Consider the following 18,491-nt stretch of genomic DNA (forward strand, 5'->3'; position numbering starts at 1 on the left):
CAAGAGTACTGGAGTGGGGTGCCATTGCCTTCTCCAAGTTCCCTTAATCCCTGTATTCCTATCTATGTTTCTCGGTCAGACCGTGAATGCCTAGGAGGAGGGAAGGTGCTGGTGAATTATCTGCTTATTGTGCTTGGTTCAGGCTCTGGAACACAATAGGTACTAAATATATGATGAAGGTGAAAGAGAGGAGAGAAAAAGCTGGCTTAAAACTCAGCATTCAAAAAATTAAGATCAAGACATCTGATCTCATCACTGCATGACCACAGGAGGGAAAAATTGGAAGCAGTGACGGATTTTATTTTCTTGGACTCCAAAATCACTGTGGATGGTGACTGCAGCCATGAAATTAAAAGAACCTTGCTCCTTGGAAGGAAAGCTATGACACACCTAGACAGTGTATTAAAAGTAGAGACATCATTTTGTCAGCAAAGGTCCATATAAAGCTATGGCTTTTCCAGTAGTCATGTATAGATGTCAGAGTTGGACTATAAAGAAGGCTTAGTGCCAAAGAATTTATGCTTTGGAACTGTGGTGCTGGAGAAGCCTTTTGAGAAGCCCTTGGACTGCAAGGAGATCAAACCAGTCAATCCTAAAGGAAATCAACCTTGAACATTCACTGGAAGTACTGATGCTTAAGCTCAAGCTCCAATACTTTGGCGACCTGATGCAAAGATCCAGTTCAGTTCAGTCGCTCAGTTGTGTCCGACTCTTTGCGACCCCATGAATCACAGCACTCAAGGCCTCCCTGTCCATCACCATCTCCCAGAGTTCACTCAGACTCACTTCCATCGAGTTAGTGATTCCATCCAGCCATCTCATTCTCTGTCGTCCCGTTCTCCTCCTGCACCCAATCCCTCCCAGCATCAGAGTCTTTTCCAATGAGTCAACTCTTCACATGAGGTGGCCAAAGTACTGGAGTTTCTAGCATCATTCCTTCCAAAGAACACCCAGGACTGATCCCCTTTAAAATGGACTGGTTGGATCTCCTTGCAGATCAAGGGACTCTCAAGAGTCTTCCCCAACATCACAGTTCAAAAGCAGCAATTCTTCGGTGCTCAGCTTTCTTCACAGTCCAACTCTCACATCCATACATGACCACTGGAAAAACCATAGCCTTGACTAGACGGACATTTGTTGGCAAAGTAATGTCTCTGCTTTTGAATATGCTATCTAGGTTGGTCATAATTTTCTTTCCAAGGAGTAAGTGTCTTTTAATTTCATGGCTGCAGTCATCATCTGCAGTGAATTTGCAGCCCCAAAAAATAAAGTCTGACACTGCTTCCACTGTTTCCCCATCTATCTGCCATGAAGTGATGGGACCAGATGCCATGATCTTCGTTTTCTGAATGTTGAGCTTTAAGCCAACTTTTTCACTTTCCTCTTTCGCTTTCATCAAGAGGCTTTTGAGTTCCTCTTCACTTTCTGCCATAAGGGTGGTGTCATCTGCATATCTGAGGTTATTGATATTTCTCCCGGCAATCTTGATTCCAGCTTGTGCTTCTTCCAGCCCAGCATTTCTCATGATGTACTCTGCATAGAAGTTAAATAAGCAGGGTGACAATATACAGCCTTGATGTACGCCTTTTCCTATTTGGAACCAGTCTGATGCTCCATGTCCAGTTCTAACTGTTGCTTCCTCACCTGTCAAGAGGCAGGTCAGGTGGTCTGTTATTCCCATCTCTTTCAGAATTTTCCACAGTTTATTGTGGTCCACACAGTCAAAGGCTTTGGCATAGTGAATAAAGCAGAAATAGATGTTTTTCTGGAACTCTCTTGCTTTTTTGATGATCCAGCAGATGTTGGCAATTTGATCTCTGGTTCCTCTGCCTTTTCTAAAATCAGCTTGAACATCTGGAAGTTCACGGTTCACATACTGCTGAAGCCTGGCTTGCAGAATTTTGAGCATTACTTCACTAGCATAAGATGAGTGCAATTGTGTGGTAGTTTAAGCATCCAGCTCCCTGGAAAAGACCGTCATGTTGGGAAAGATTGAAGGCAAAAGGAGAAGGATGAAGATGAGATGGTTAGATAGCATAACTGACTCAATGGGCATTAACCTGAGTAAATTCTGGGAGATAGTGAAGGACAGTGGAGCCTGGTAGGCTACAGTCCATGGGGTTACAAAGAGTCAAACAGGACTTAGTGACTGAACAACAACAATATGCCAGATTGCATCAAAGCATGGAGTCATCATAGGTACACATACACTCACACATGGGGATGCTACTGCTGTTAAGTCACTTCAGTTGTGTCCGACTCTGTGTGACCCCATAGACGGCAGCCCACCAGGCGCCCCCGTCCCTGGGATTCTCCAGGCAAGAACACTGGAGTGGGTTACCATTTCCTTCTCCAATGCATGAAAGTGAAAAGTGAAAGTGAAGTCGCTCAGTCGTGTCCGACTCTTAGCACCCCATGGACTGCAGCCTACCAGGCTCCTCCGTCCATGGGATTTTCCAGGCAAGGGTATACATGTGACATTATTATGAGTAATGTATGCATTACTCTTTAAAAACAAATGAATCAGAAAATACTCAATGTTTTACATTGTGAAGAATTTGCACATTAAAATAATGTGATCCAAGTATACATATATTAGAATTGCTAGTCAAAAAAAGAAAAAAAATCTGAGGATATCAAATGATGGTGAGAATGTGGAGCAACAAGAAGTCTAATTCATTGCTGGTAAGAATTCCAAATGGTATGGGCACTGTAGAAGACAGCTTGGGAGGTCCTTACGAAGCTAAGTGTTCTTTTCCCATATAGTCCAGGATCATGCTCTTCAGTATTTATCCATAAGTGTTAAAAACTGGGTGTCCACATAAACACTGCAGGCAATATTTATATCATCTTCATTCATAATTAAGCAACTAAGATGCACTTAAAAAGACAGATAGATAAGCTGTGGTATATCCATACAGTGAAATCATTTCTCAGGGATAAAAAAGACATAAGCCATTAAGCCATGAAAAGGCATGGATGTGTGCTAAGTTGCTTCAGTCATGTCTGACTCCATGCGACCCTGTGGACTGTAGCTTGCCCAGTTCTTCTGTCCATGGGATTCTCCAGGCAAGAATAATGGAGTGGGTTGCCATGTTCTCCTCCAAGAGATCTTCCTAACCCAGGGATCAAACCCACATCTCTTATGTCTCCTGCATTGACAAGTGTGTTCTTTACCACTAGAGTCACTTGGGAAGCCCAAAAAGGAATGAAGGGAAATTTAATGCATATTACTTAGAGAAGCCAATCTGTAAAGGTTCCATACTGTATGATTCCAATTACATATCATTCTGAAAAAGGCAAACTGTATAAAGTGTAGCAAGATTGCCAAGAGTAGCAAGGTTGCCAAGAATTCAAGGTAGAGGAGGAAGGATGAATGGATGGAGCACAGTGAAATTTTCGGGCAATACTCTGTATGGTACTGTAAAGGTGAGTTCATGACACTGTACATTTGTCCAGATACACAGAACTGCACCAAGTTTAAACCCTTATGTAACCTATGAACTTTAATTAATAATAATGTATCAATGTTGATTCATCAAGTCTAACACATGCACCACACTAATGGGAGGTGTTGGTTTCCCCGGTAGCTTAGGTAGCTTAGCTTATCCAGCTGCAGTGCAGGAGACCCAGATTTTATCTCTGTGTGGGGAAGATCCTCTGGAGAATGAAATGGCAACCCACTCTAATATTCTCGCCTAGAGGATCCTATTTACAGAGGAGTCTGGCGGGCTGCAGCCCATGAGGTAACAAAAATTCAGAAAAGACTGAGGGACTAAATCATCTCACAAAATGACAGATGTTAATAACTGGGAAAGTTGTATGGGAAGGGAGGGATTATATGAGATTTTTTTTTAACCATCTGCTCAATTCTGTAAATCTAAAACTGCTCAAAAAATAAAGTCTATTAATTAAAAGAAAATAAGTGAATTGACTGTTTAACAGAGGTTTTTCCTAAAGCTTTCTCGACCTGACCATTGACTCAGATGGAAACCTGAGAGATATTTTAATTGAAGACAGGATTAGATCTGAGGTGCTGTCTATGGCGTCTGCACTAGAGTGCTCTGTAGCCTGAAAATTACTTGTCCTGGGATAGACTATGTGCAGTTAGGTGCTTAACAATCAGAGTCTATTGCTCCTTTGTAAATCTCCCCAGTAGTTTCCAATTGCACTTGAAATCCAAATCATGGGGTCTGGCAGGAGCTGCCCACCTGCTACTCTGCTCAGTGTACTGTAGCTCGATCAGAATTTTTCTGTTTGTCATCCTCTCTGAGCTCACATGGACCTCACTTGTTATTTAGACTTCTTGAAAACGTATTTCATCATTCCATTGGCTCCTTTTCAGAGGTCTCATGAGTATGAACAGCAATGGCATATCCCTTTTTTCCTGCCCTTTTCTATCCACGGTGTCACCACAGTCACTCTCTCTGGCACTATCCTCTTGCATTTTCTTCATTGTGCTTATTTTTGGTCAAATGCATTTTGTTTATTACCAGATGCCCACTACTAGAAGGTAAGAGCCCTCCACAGCACAGATCTTGCTTATCTTTTCACCACTGCATTCCCAACGCCTAGAACATTGTCTGTCATATAATGGGTTGTTGGGCTTCCCAGATGTTGGTAGCTGTAAAGAACCTGCCTGTCAATGCAGGAGACTTCAGATCCTGGGGTTTGATCCCTGGGTTGGGAAGGTCTCCTGGAGAACGGCATAGCAGCCCATTCCAGTATTCTTGCCTGGAGAATTCCATGGACAAAGGACCCCAGAGGGCTATAGTCCATAGGGTTATAAAGAATTGGGCACCACTGAAGCAACTTAGCATGCACAAATAGTGGGTTGTTATTGTTTAGTTGCTAAGTCATGTCTGACTCTTTTGCAACCCCATGGACTATAGCCTGCCAGGCTCCTCTGTACATGGGATTTCCCAGGCAAGAATACAGGGGTGGGCATCCATGCTCTCCTCTAAGGGATCTTCCCAACCCAGGGACCAAACCTGGGTCTCCTGGACTGGCAGGTGGATTCTTTGTTGCTGTTGTTCAGTTGCTCAGTTATGTCCGACTCTTTGCAGGCTTCCCTGTTTTTCACCATCTCCCAGAGTTTGCTCAAACTCATGTCCATTGAGTTGGTAATGCTATCCAACCATCTCAACCTCTGTCATCCCCTTCTCCTCCTGCCTTCAATCTTTCCCAGCATCAAAGTCTTTTCCAATGAGTCAGTTCTTTGCATTAGGTGGCCAAAGTATTGGAGTGTCAGCTTCAGTATCAGTCCTTCCAATGAGTATTCAGAGTTGACTTCCTTTAGGATTGACTGGTTTGATCTCCTTTCTGTCCAAGAGCCTCTTTACCACTGAGGGTATAGTGGGTACTCCATACTTAATCACTGAGTTAAAAATGGAGAAACATATGAAGATGAGATTAAGGTCATAGAACACAAAAGTCTGGTTAGGTTGTCCTGGGATCCTCTATAAATTCCCAATTTTGCCACAGCTTCCTCTTCCATAAAATGAGGCTTTCAGACTACATGAGAACTCAAGTCTTTTTAAACTCTGAAACACTGCATTCTTCAATGGTTCAAAATGATTGAGATCCCACTAGAGAGCTGCTAATTGGCTATATTCTATTAGCAGTGCAGTTTCTGTGGTGATCAATGTCAGTTCAGTACACTGGAACCACCTTTCAGAGTGACATTGTCGCACATCTGGTCAAATAAATGAGTGTTCCCATCTGGATTGACGCTTTTGGCAGGAAAATCAAGGACTAATGCCACATGACCCCTCCTTCATAAAATAGAAAATGTGTTATGATTTGCACTATCAGGCAATGAAACAGTTGACTTTCCATTTTTCTGTTTTCTTTCTTTTTTTTTCATGGAGTCATCCATTGACCTACACCTGGCACCCCACCCCATCATATAAAGGATTCCAAAGCCTGTGTGTGTCCTTTGTTCTATCCTGTTTGTGTGGAAAACATCAGGATCTATTATATAAATCGTTACTTTAAGTAAATTATGTTCCAGTATTACAAAACACAGTGTCTGTGTGATTTAAAACCTCGGTGGATATTCTCATTTTGGGGAGGCCAGATCCTCAGAGACCCAGCATAAGCCCAAGTTGCTGCTGCCCCAGAAAAGGGCAGATTTCCTTCAGTGCTGTCTCCTGGGGTATGTGCAGACTTTTCAGCAGGAGGATTAGGGGCTCCGAGTCCTTCCTTGGGACTTCCCAGGTGGCATCGGTGGTAAAGATGTGCATTGTGTGTTAGTCTCTCAGTCCTGCCCAACTCTTTGTGACTCCATGGACTGCAGCCCACCAGGCACTTCTGTCCATGGGATTTTATGGGCAAGAATACTGGAACCTGCCTGCAAATGCAGGAGATGTAGAAGATGCAGGTTCAATCCCTGGGTCAGGAAGATCCCCTGGAGAAGGGCATGGTGACCCACTCCAGTATTCTTGCCTGGAGAATCCCATGGACAGAGGAACCCGGTGGGCTGCAGTCCATAGGGTCACAAAGGGCCTGACATGACAGAAGCGACTTAGCACGCACATACATGCAGCCCTTTCTTAAAGAAGTTCATCAGCTGGTAATGACAAGACAACCGGTGTACATATTAGTCTGCTGTCTTATATAACTGCTTCCTGCCTCAGATCTTAGCCCTTTTGGTCATGGAATTCGAGCCAGTTCTTACAACACTGCCACATCTTGAAGACTTTACCCTTTGCTCTCTTGCTGGAAGTGAAACAGTCCGTGGCAGATGAGTCACTCATGCAAAGTAATGGTACTTTGTAGAGTCAGTGCCGTCTGCCCAAAAGCCCTAGAAAGTCCCCACACCAGAGTGATAAATGACATTTGGGGACCCCCTAACAAGGGTGTGAGATCATATTGTTCTCTCTCAACCAGATCCTAGCAAATAAAATGCTATGGTGAAAAAATGAGAAGATAAAATTGAAGAAAAAGGATTCACTATTAACCCAAGTCAATGGAAACACCAAAGGAACCATATATATTTTCCAAATCTAGATGAGGAATAGAAACTCCTACTGGGAGATAAATAATACATTTTAAAATGCCAGACATATATATTTTCTTGGTAAACATAAGTTTTCTTCCTTATTATAAAACAAATGTCATCTTCTGCTTGCTGAAGTCCAAGAGCCGTGGTGCTTTGGGGAGCTTTCTAGGTGCATAACACGTGGAGAAACAGGGCTGAATGAGGCACTGTCTTTCACTTCATTGAGCTTTCCCACTAGTGTTCTTGTTTAGTTACTGAGTTGTGTCCAACTGTTTGTGATCCCATGGACTGTAGCACGCCAGACTTCCTTATCCTTCAAACCGGGAGTTTGCTCAAACTCATGTCCATTGAGTTGGTGATGCCATCCAACCATCTCATCCTCTGTCATCCACTTCTTCGCCTCTACTGGAGGGGAAACACATGCAAATATTCTTTGTTTTTTTTTTTTTTTTTACAAATTTTTCTGATGTGGACCACTTTTATAAAAGTCTTTACTGAATTTATTACAATACTGCTTCTGTTTCATGTTTTGGTTTTTTGGCCATGGGATTTTAACTCTTCAACCAGGGATGGTACCTGCACCTTCTGCATTGGCAAGCAAAGTCTTAACCACTGGACTACCAAGGAAGTCCCCAAACATTCTTAAAGATTAAATTAAATAAGTTCCAAGGAGAAATTTGGCAGGACACAGCTAAAAGCCTAGCTGTGTGTGATTAATTTGAGTCAGAAAATTGGAAAGAGACCACAGAAGGTTTATTATTCTTTCTCTGCTTTGCAGAAGGCTTAGTTTGTGAGGAGCAGAAAGATGAAAAGAAAATTATGACATAAGACTTGATGACAAAAAATATTGATTATTATGTTTAAGGTTTCTGGAGTAAAGAAGGTGAGAAGCTGGTTGCAATCCCCAATCAGAAAGAAAAAAAAAAAAAGGAAAATACAGTATTAAGTAAGCCCAGAAGGACAGGGGAGAAGTAGGTTATGAAGAGAAATTTAATGTTGAGTTATAAAGTTCTAGTTTATTCTAGAACTAAGGGAGAATTAAATGTAAGAGGTTTTTCTGCTTATTTGTTTTAGTTACTGGCTTAATGAGGGAAGTGACTTCAGTCTGAGAAAAGTTTCTGTTCTAAAATCGATGGCAAGTTTCCTTGGTGGCTTAGTGGTAAAGAATCCACCTGTCAATGCAGGAGACACACCACATGTTCTATCTCTGATCCACGAAGAACCCACAGGCCGTGGAACAACTAAGTCTGTGTGCCATAACTACGGAGCCTTCACTCTAGAGCCCATGCGCCACAGCTGCTAAGCTGGGTGCTGCAACTTTCAAAGCCCGTGCACCTACAGCCTATGCTCTGCAAAAAAGAAAAGCCACTGCAATGGGAAGCTCATGCACCACAACAAAGAGTAGCCTCCACATGCCACAGCTAGAGAAAGCCTGCCTGCAGCAAAGAAGATCCAGCACAGCCAAAAATAAATTAATGAATAAAATCGCGTGCTTAGTCGCTCAGCTGTGTCCAACTCTCTGTCACCCCATGGACTGTAACCCACTGGGTTCCTTTGTCCATGATAGTTCCCAGACAAGAATACTGGAGTGGGTTGCTGTTTCCTTCTCCTGGGGATCTTCCCAACCCAAGGATTGAACTTGTGTCTCCTGTGTCTCCTGCAGTAGCAGGCAGATTCATTACCACTAAGGCTACCTGGGAAGCCCAAATAAGATTATTAAAAAAGAAAATTGATGGCAAAGAAGCATACACACACACACACACACACACACACACAACATTGTAAACAGACACAGGGGCAAGCAAACTAGGTGTGTCTATTAAATTCATCCCTTGTGCTACTATTCATTGTTATTACAATATGTGTTTGCTGTCACAACTTGAGCTGCTGCAGCTATTAATATATGTTTCCAAACTGAGATTTCTAAGCAGAGGCACTAATACTGATGGAAGTCTGCTTTGTGAATTGAAGGATATAATGTGCAGTAGACATTAGTCAATCACAAGAGCATGAGAGAAGTACTATGGAATGAGTTGACAGGGCAAGAACCAGTATTACCAGGAAGCCGCCATGGGAAGTAGAAAGCAGGGCCAGGCCAGAGGTGGGTGATGGTGACTGACCACTGTGGTTGTGCTAAGGGAGAAAGGCTCAACAGACACATGGCTCCTAGAATCGTCTGCATGTCCTTCTCACTGCCTTGGGCATGGACCATCTCCCAGTCTTCTCAGGCCATTCACTAGGAGGAAGGAGGATTCTCAGATTTTCCAGGTGTGATTTTGGCAGTTCCAGGAACTGAATAAGGCTGAGCAATCTAATGGAAGCCATTTGTACTCTAAACTGGTGAGGCAACTCTGGAGCTGAGGGTAGAAATTTGGGTAACAAAGGAGTATAGAATATAGTACATATCCTGCGAGCTCTTACCATCCAACTGAAGTGTCAAGGCACACTTGACATTTGACGTAACACTCTCCCGCATAAAATCTCAAGGCCACTTTTATATATACACAAATCAAAATTTCCCCTTGTATTACCCTTTATTTTGTTTCACATTCCATAACCAACCCCTGTTCCTACCTTTCCCACGGGACTCTGTGATGTATTTACCATATGCCCTATTTTCATATAATTAAAAATAATCATCTAAGTACAGGAAGATGTGCTGTGCTGTATGGGGGGTGGGTCCTGTTTCTAGGAAACTTGTGAATGATGTATGCAGTTTTGATAAAGTTATTTAACTCTGGTTGCTAATATTTTCTGTTATATTTTAGCTTACCTCACTCTCAGATGGTAAAGAAGCCACCTGTGATGCAGGAGACCTGGGTTCCATCTCTGCGTTGGGAAGAGCCCTTGGAGAAGGGAATTATTACCCACTCTAGTATCCTTGCCTGGAGAATTCCATGGACAGAGGAACCTGGGGGCTACAGTCCATGGGGTTGCAAACAGTTGGACACGACTGAGTAACTAACACTCTGAGTCATTGATTACAGTCCTTATTCTTTCTGTTTCCCCAAGTTCTATTGCTTGATACAATTCTCCTGAGTAAACCAAGTTAACTCTGTTTATTTCTACTTGATACACTTTGTTTTAACCTTTCCTTAGCCTCTCAATTGTCATCATGGAGAATCATTTTTATTTCTCTATAAAATAATATATACATGGGAGCTGGATATTTCATATGCATGTATAGATTTCAAAGGTTAAAATATGTGAAATTAATCTCAAAATTGAAAGTATTATACTTATTTATTTGTGACCTCTATGTATTAGAACATGTATTTCTATTGGTTTTGTTATTTATACCTAACAAGTTGACCACAATGTTAAAAATGTCATCATATTTAGCATACTAGATACCAGTGCTGGTGTAGTTAAACGAAAATTAAATTTGATCACTGAAAAATCAGTGCAAACCTTTGTTTCAAAGATGACAATGTGAAATAAGCCTTGGAAACTTACTATCTTTGGTTTTATTAATTTTATTTCTATCCATCACTAAAATATATTACTTTGACTCAAGAATAATGATCACAACATTATTTATTAATTAGGGATTCCCAGGTGTCTCAATGGTGAAAATCTGCCTGCCAAGGCAGGAGATGCAGGTTGGATCTCTTGTGGGGAAGATCCCCTGGAGGAGGAAATGGCAACCCACTCCAGTATTCTTGCCTGGAAATTCCCATGGACAGAGGAGCCTGGCGGGCTGTAGTCCATGGGGTCACAAAAGAGTCAGGTGCAACTTAGCAAATAAACAACTTATTAATTAATTAAGCAAGTATTTATTGAGCTACTACTATGAGCTGGACATCATCTTAGGATTTGGAGAGAAGCATCCATTCTTTCATAAAGCTTCCGTTCTAGCTATGGAGCCTGTAATTAGAGCTAACACACTTATGGAGGGAGTTATGTTAGGTATCATTGGGAGACTTTTCCAAAGAGATGACCCTTAAGCAGAGATTGAATTAGGTGAGAAAACAAGCCTTGAGATACCTGGGGAAAACAGGTATTTTACAATAGCAAAATCTGTAAACTACTCTAATCCACAGCAATAGTGAACGGTAAATGCTTGATATGGTTACATCATCTTAGTCTGCCCAGGGAAGTTGTTCACAACTGTTGATCTAGAGTAAGTATTGATATAAGAACATTCTACCCTCCTTTCATAAATTGAATAAGCAATACATTTTATGGACATCCCCCATAAATTGGATTCATACATAACAAGGCAAGAGGATCTCTTGCGTAGTGACAAACCTAATCTTCTTACTTAGGTTTACTAAGATTTCTCTGTCCTGGGTGTAAATGTAGGGTTTTACTATGGTCAAACTACAGTTTCTTTCTACATTCTCTTGGATCAGACCAATTAATCCTAAAGAAAATCAACTCTGAATACTCATGGGAAGGACTAATGTTGAAGCTGGAACTCTAATACTTTGGCCACCTGATGTAAAGAGCTGACTCATTGGAAAAGACCCTGCTGCTGGGAAAGATTGAAGGCAAGACGAGTAGTAGCAGAGGATGAGATGGCTAGAAGGCATCATCGACTCAACAGACATGAATTTGAGTAAATTTTGAGTGACACGGAAGGACAGTGGAACCTGGCATATGACAGCCCATGGAGTCACAAAGAGTCAGACACGATTTTGAGACTGAACAACAATAACTACACTCTCTCCATGTCTGACCTCATTTACTTCTTTGGCTTAAGAACTAATGTTTTATTCATATTCAAGCCACAACAATTTTACTGAATACTCAATCTGAAAAGTGCTGAGGCTACATAGAAGAAAACATTAATGACCTCTGTTCTCACAAAATATACTTGTAAAGGAGGAGATGGATGAAAAAACAGAAACTCATAATACAGTTTGAAAAGATCTTTGACATGCAGAGGACTCCATGGGACAATAAGGCAAGCATTTCTAAATTGGTTGGGGGCTCTGAAAGAAAGTCACTTCAAATGTAGGAATAATTGCATTCTGTTTTGGAGGAAAAATACTATTAGTTGGAAAAGGAGGGTAAACTATTCCAAAAAGTTTGAGTTGAAGAAATGTAAAATGAAAAAAAAAAAACAAAAAAACTCATGGTGTAGAAAAGCAAAGTCACATATTTTTTATGACTCAAGAAATTGGTGAAAAGAAATGGCTGGAGATGAGGCTTCAGACTTAAGAAAAAGCCAAATAATGAAGAACATATGTGTTGACCACATGTGTGTGAATTTTATCCTATAGGTCAAAATGAGCTGTTGTTTTCAACTGGAGAAGGTTGTAAAGAAAATTTGGTTTTGAACAGATTACTTTTTAGCAGGTTGAACACGCAAATCATTAGGTTCTTTTTTGTTGAGATATATTAGTACCTCACACACCATAAAAATCTATCCTTTTAGCATATACAATTCAGTGGGTTCTGGTATATCCACAGGATGGGCAACTATCACTAATATCACTAATTTCATAATGTTTTCATCACGACAAAAAGAAATCCCATGCTCATTTTCAGTCATCCATTTTCCTTTTTCTTAGCCTCTGGCAACCTCTAATCTAACTTCTCTCTCTTCAGATTTACCTATTATAGACATTTAATATAAAAGAAATCACACAATATGTTATATTTTGTGTCACATAATAAACATTTTCAGTGTTCATTACTTTCCATGGCTGCATGATATTCCATAACATAGCTTTATTATGTGGTGTTTATCAGTTATCTGCCAACTGGTTGATGAAATTTGCGTTTGTTCCACTTTTTTGGGTGTGAATGTTGGTGCTGTGAACATTTTTGTGGACATTTCTGTGTGAATAAATGTTTTCAATTATTTTGAGTGTATACCTACGAGTGGAATTGCTAGGTAAATATGGCAAATTTATGTTTAAGTTTTATATGGCCTGTGGTTGAGTGGGGTCACACTTATTCTTTACTTGTTCTATTGAGCATTTGCCTCTCAAGGTAGAACATTACATTTAATTCCAGCATTAAAGAAAACCCCTAATTATAACACTGTCTATCCTACTGTTCTGTTTTAGCATTTTTAATTACCTAAACTTTTCATACTTACTTGTTTATGTTTGCACTTGGGTTCCTCAACTGGAATGTAAGGTTCAGAAGGCAATTCCTACATTATTATTATCAGTCAAATCTATATAAGAGCATCTATTTTAGTGCTTGGTACATGACACATAACAAGTATTTGAATGAAAAACTTGAACACTATTATTGTTCATTTCATTACTGTGTCATTTTATCCATTACATAAATTTTAAAAGTGTGACTTGTTATCCAAAATATTACCACTTTTTTCAAACTGATCTCCTATTAAGGGACATGGATAAGCCATCTCTTTAATCTTGATTCCCTTACTTTGTCTAACTCAGTGAAATTTCTAATGACTTGGAAAAGGGCAAAAGTCAGACATCAAGAGAGAGATGAGCCAGTGGAGGGCTGAATAATTCACAGCATGGATATTCAATGCCTGAATAATGTAGAGTGGCTGTGTGTAAAGTCAAAGGAAAGGAAAAGGAGTTATTTATAATAGCCATTTCTTTGAATGGATTTATTTTAGGTATCTCCAGTGTTATTCACTGGAGCTTGGCTGATAGTATGGAGTTCTTGAAGGTTATGGGACATAATTCTTAGTAGGGTCAAAAGGCATGGTAGCCAGCTCAGATTTCTGTACCTCACTGAGCCTCCAATATGACTGGAATACAAATCAAGACACAGGCATCTACTGTGCAACCAGAAACACTGTTCAAAGTTCCAGAGTCCGGTTGTTTCTATAAAAGAAAGTTACCACTTTAAAAGTCCGAAAGAACTCAGGAATGAAGGTATTACCTGAGTCCCAAAGTCTGGTATCTTCTTTGTTTTTCCTACAAGTCAAATGTTCTGTCATTTATAACTCAATGTTGTAAAAGTCTGTTGAAAACAACTCACCACCAAACGACAAGCAAACAAGAAAAAGGAACACTTTAGTTAATACTGTAGTTTGATTTGAGGGAAAGTATATGAATTAGATCAAAATGGAAAGTAAGACTGGCATCTCTGTATCCAGACCTGTCTGAGTACACAACTTTAGAGTTCTTGTTCAATTAATGTTTGCTGAATTGGGGGTGAGAAGTTGAGTTTAATTGAAAATGTAACTACTGGGGAAAAGTAAGTATATAGAATTTAAAAAACAAGAAAACAGTAGTATTAGAGGGGTTCATAATCAAAAGATAGTTCTTTCATTTGACCTTCATTTGGAAGATATGTACTGTCTTATATGGGTGATGATGTACAATGGTGATACTTCCCAAGGCGAATGAAAGAGTTAAACAGCAACATTTCAGCAGGCAGCAAAGAGAGAACTTTTATTCCCATTGGTGAAATGGCAGTGAGAAAGTGAAGGTTGTAACGCAAATACTTGCAGTTTGGACATAACTAGTAGGGGGACCCACCATGAAAAGGAGGCATCACCCTAAATAGGTTCATAAAAAAGAAGATCTTGTGTTGCAATCAGTTGTATTAAGTGGGCATTATAGGGGCAGGAAGATGAGAACAAAACTTGCAAAAATCTCTGTATTTCAGCAAAAAAAAAAAGTAAATAATGCATGAGAAGGCAAATAACAAAAGCCATGGGAATAGAAGTGATGACGACTTTCCTTCTAAGTACAAGACTTGGAAAGATGGAGAAATAGTTTCTTAATAAATAAGACCAGGGGTATTTTCACTATGTGAACTTGGGTATGTTTCCCAGTGCTTTAGTAGAAACACTGATATTATAGCCAAGCTACACAGTGCTTCTAAATATGGAGGATTTGTTTGCAGCTTTTATTTCTAAAATGAAAGAATGGATGGATAAATGCATTGGGCTCAGAGAAGAGGGAAGTGGGCTGCTGAGACAGAACTCCGAGTTTGAGATCCTAGGCAGGGCTTCTGTTCAAGACAATCTGGCCAAATTGTTTCTAGATTTGAGGAGAAGAAAAAAACAAAAATGACAAGCCAAAAGTTAGATGTCTCAGAGGTCATAGCATTCAGCCTTTGTAGAAAAATGCTGTATTTGCCCATCTTTTCACATTTTCTTTTAATATGGCAGCTCTGATATTGATATCTTGAGCAACCCTGACTCAGATTTGTTTACTTATGCAGAAAATATTTGCTCAATATATACTATGGTCTCGGAACTTTTCTAAGGATCACAAATACAGGGAAGGAAGCCAAGTCCCTAATATCATGGACTGACATCATCATTGTGAAGAGAGAAGGATAAACAAAAGGGCCGATACATTTAAATCAAACACTCAGCTACAGGTGCAAAAAAAAAGAAAGGTAGAGGATAGGAACTGGCAAGGTCCTTTTTCGCTCCACAATTACCAAAGAGATGCTCTTTTTAAAAATAACATTTTTAAGAACTGGTTCAAAAATAATGCTCTAAGCAGAGAAACCCTGGCTAAAACTGGTAATAAGTTGGATTGATCAGATAGCCTTCCCATTCTGGAGGATGTAATAATTACTTCTATATTTTTGTAATATTTTAGTCTGCCTTCCATGCTCACTGTAGAAGCAGTGACTATAAATCTCCATTAGCTTGGGGGCTGAATTTATGAATGAATGAATGAAGCAACCAATATTGCCAGTATCAGTCATTCCACCATAGTCATGGTGCAACGGTGTTACATTTTTGAAAATTTAAAAAAAATTATGGAATTCAATTTGTGCGATGTCCCTGTTACCCAACGATGAAAAGAAGTCTACAAGACATATTTAGGGCTTTTTTCCCCATCCCTGGATTTACAAGGTCCAGGAAAGGAAGAAGAACTGCTGCGTGTACTGTGGTAATATATTCTTAGGGCTCAGGGACTGGTATTTCCAAATCCTTCCTCTATAGCTCAACCACTAAGGCCTCTACTCAGTTCTCATGGCCTCAGTGCTGGGGCCCCATGTCCAGAATCATCCAGTTGTCATATCAGCCCAATCTGGATCTACTATGCTTCACTGTAGTTAGCTCACCACCACCCCTCAGAAACTCCCCAGTTATTCCCATATTTGAGCCAGTCCACTTTTAAAACTTCATGCATTTCCCTTTCTGAGAGAGTACAGTCTAAAGCAATCAAAAGCTCTACATGTTCACCACATGACTACCCCAGCAACACACACATTCTTACTCTGAAATGACCAGCTTCATCCCCAACCAAAAAAAAAAAAAAAAATGAAAAATTAGAGAGAGGGACTAAACAACAAACAAAGGAGGGCAACTAAACAGAAAAAAAGGAGAAAAAAAGAGGATTGTTCTCTTTGCTGATGAGTCCAGGCATCATCAGCCATCATGATGGCTGAAGAAAATTTAACAGCACTAGCCAATTTGCAGAAGCCCTGAAATAGCTAACTGTAAGTTAATTTATGCTCTGATAGCTAAACTTATTAATGAAAGGATGTATTACTTTTGTAATTCAAAGTAAATCTAATAAAGTTGAGAGAAGCAAGACAGTGCTAAAAAAAAAAAATCAGTCTAATGCTATGTTAAATTAACACTCGTTTACAGAAGTATGGCATAAAGACAAATTCAAATATGACTCTTACCTTGTCTAAATAAACAATTACTGCAATTTAGAAAATAATAGAATAATATGTTTGAGGTGAAGTCTATGGGGTCGCATAGAGTCGGACACGACTGAAGTGACTTAGCAGCAGCAGCAGAAAAGGATTGAGCTTGGTTCTCCTGTTTTGGCAGGGAACAAACATCACTTCAGCAAAAGATGAGCATGTAATTTCAAATAGAAGAGGAAAATAAGTCATTTGAAATGTGGTGTCCATTGCTTTGGCAATACTATTGCACTTATAGAAACTTTTCCTAAGGCAGTGATTTAGCGATACTGCAAAGATGGATGTACAGGATATTCATCTCCATTTTGTTAATCAAAATAATGGAAATGGACTAAATGCATACCAATATTGAATAGGTTATATAAATGATGGTTATTCAAGTAATGGAATACTCTGCACCTTGTTCAAAATCTGATGCATATTTGTTTTTTACATTGACCTGGAACGATTCCCATAACATAATTTTGAGTGGAAGAGCAAGGGGATAATATTTTTACATAAAACTATCTATATGTAAAAGGAAAAAAAAAGTTAAGGGAACAAGAGCCAGTTACAGAATGAAAAATCCAGCAGATTCTGGAGGAAAACTCTGGTATTTGATGTCCCAGGTAGTTTGAAATACATCATTAATAATTTTATGGCTTTGTAGGAGTGTCTTCAGTTAGTGGTTACTGCTCATATATCCACCAAATGTTAATATTTTTCTTATATTGTTATGAGCTGAATTGCACCACCCTCCTTCCCTTGATAGTGCTTCCTAGGTGGTTCAGTGATAAAGAATGTGCCTGCCAATATAGAATACAGGTTTCAATCCCCCAGTCAGGAAGGTCCCCTGGAGGAGCAAATGGCTACCCACTGCAGTAATCTTGCCGGGAAATCTCATGGACAGAGAAGACTGGTGGGCTATAGTCCATGAGGGTCACAAAAGAGTTGGACATGACTAAACCACTATACAACAACAAAAATGTGCACAGGATATAATTAGACTGTTCCTTAGTCAAAAAAAAATACTAATGGATTTAAACATAATATTCTCAACTCCAGTCAAAATGAATTCCAATTTATACTGGCATCAACAGTATGCCAATTCAACACACAGTATAGTTTGACAAAAATGAGATTCAAAAAAGCTTGATGACACACTCTATTCTTTACTGTGGGAAGGAAAGAGGAATGGAAATTATAATAACCACTATAGGGGATGTATTGAAAATAATATCAAAGCAACAAATGAAGACACGTGTTAGCCTAGTACTTAATTCTGCAGACATACTCGCATATCTGTGAAATTTTGTATGTACAGGATTATATTCTGCAACATTATTTGAAAAAAGAAAAAGACTAGAAACCACCTAATGGTCTATATATAAGATTGAATGGAAAAAAACTATCTTGTATCCATATAATATAGTATAAATAAATTAGAAAACTCATGCACTTAATGGAAAGGTCTCCAATATAAATAAGGATAGTGTAAAGTGCAGGAGAATGTCTATAGTGAGGTTAAATAGATTTATTTATTGTATTTTCATATGTATTTATACATTTATAATTTCAACTTTTTGAAGCTTATAGACTTTTTGTTGTTGCTGCTGTTCAGTTGCATCTGACTCTGCAGCCCCATGGACTCTACCCTGCCAGTTTCCTCTGTCCATGGGATTCTCCAGGCAAGAGTACTGAAGTAGGTTGCCATTTCCTCCTTCAGGGGATCCTTTTGGCCAACCCGGGGATTGAATCTGCATCTCTATCATCTCCTGCATTTTCAGGCAGAGTCTTTACTACTAGTACCACATGGGAAGCATTACCTAGAAAATTTAATGAAATAAAGTAAAAGCTCCAGCAATTTTCACAAGTAGCAGAATATTAATAATAATAACAACCTTCAAAAAACAGAGAAAACTCAAGCTTAGATGGG

This window comes from Bison bison, unplaced genomic scaffold (assembly GCF_000754665.1).
Source record: "Bison bison bison isolate TAMUID 2011002044 unplaced genomic scaffold, Bison_UMD1.0 scf7180017864379, whole genome shotgun sequence".
Lineage (NCBI taxonomy): Eukaryota > Metazoa > Chordata > Mammalia > Artiodactyla > Bovidae > Bison > Bison bison.